A 1,338-nucleotide genomic window follows, 5' to 3' on the forward strand; every position below is an offset into this window, starting at 1 on the left:
ACTTTGACGTAATTCGTGCACTTGCGAATAACACGCGATCAAGTTTTTGGCGCCGTTGCCGAGGACCAACTTCGTCAAATTTCGTACCCTGTTGTTACACCGTACAGACTAAGGCATTATTAGCCGGTAAATGCGAAGAACCCGTAATACCGGAAATTTAGTAAATCCTTTAGCGGAACCCGAATGTTATACTCGTACACGCCTCTTACTCATCTGAATTAAGAAAGCTATGGCCGAGAATCGCGATAGGGGACCTCTTAAGGAATTCGCCCAACCCTCTGATGAGGAACCTAGTTCGAGTATAGTAAACCCCCTTATACCTGCTAACAATTTCGAACTAAAACCGTCTTTGTTGCAATTAGTGCAACAAAACCAATACGTGGGTCTCGCTACTGAGAACCCGAATCAACATTTAAAAGTGTTTATCCAACTAGCCGACACCTTTAAATCTAACGGCGCTTCACCCGATGCGATCCGTTTAAGATTATTCCCTTTCTCCCTCAGGGATAGAGCATGTTCATGGCTAGATTCACTTCCAGCTAATTCAATAACTACCTGGGAAGACCTTAGGAGAGTATTCCTTGCTAGATATTTCCCCCCTAGCAAGACTGCTGTTCTTCGAAACCAAATAACTAGATTTGCTCAAAACCAAGGAGAAACACTTTTCGAAGCTCGGGAGAGATATAAAGAGCTATTAAGAGTCTGCCCACACCATGGCCTAGAACAATAGCTGATCGTTCATACCTTCTACAATGGACTCCATTATAACACTAAGATGAGCATCAACACTGCCGCAGGCGGCACGCTGATGAACAAACCTTATCCAGAAGCTTGTGACCTAATTGAGGATATGGCCCAAAACCATTATCAATGGGGAACTGAACGAGCATCAATAGAGAAAAAAGAGACCCAAGATGGAAAACATGAGGTGAGCTCTCTAGACATGATGCAGGAGAAAATGGACGCTTTAGCCCTTAGGATCGAACATATGTCTACAAACACCAACACCATAGCAGTAGTCCATACAGAGTGCGAACTCTGTGGATCTAAAGGACACGAATCGGCGGAGTGTAACCTTTTGAACGAACTAAATACCGACAAGTAAATTACGCCCAAGGTAACCCATTTTCAAACACTTACAACCCTGGATGGAAGAATCATCCAAATTTCTCCTATAAAAACCAGAACCCTATCCAAAATCATGCACCTCAGAGACCGCAAGGTTATCAAGCCCAAAAATCAAATCAACCTATGCAAGTTGTGCCCCAGAAGTCTAACCTTGAGAAGATCATGGAAAGCTTTATATCAGGCCAGACTCAGCAAAATAAAGAATTCCTA

At 43.2% G+C, this 1,338-nt stretch overlaps 1 non-coding gene across 1 annotated transcript; it reads right to left on the reverse strand.

Moving 5' to 3' along the window:
* Positions 1-613: 613 nt before the first annotated feature.
* Positions 614-720, reverse strand: LOC127109276 (small nucleolar RNA R71). The gene has a single exon (XR_007796603.1). It is a non-coding gene; the product is annotated as a small nucleolar RNA R71 (small nucleolar RNA).
* Between the last annotated feature and the right edge of the window lie 618 nt (positions 721-1,338).

Source organism: Lathyrus oleraceus, chromosome 7 (assembly GCF_024323335.1).
Source record: "Lathyrus oleraceus cultivar Zhongwan6 chromosome 7, CAAS_Psat_ZW6_1.0, whole genome shotgun sequence".
NCBI lineage: Eukaryota > Viridiplantae > Streptophyta > Magnoliopsida > Fabales > Fabaceae > Lathyrus > Lathyrus oleraceus.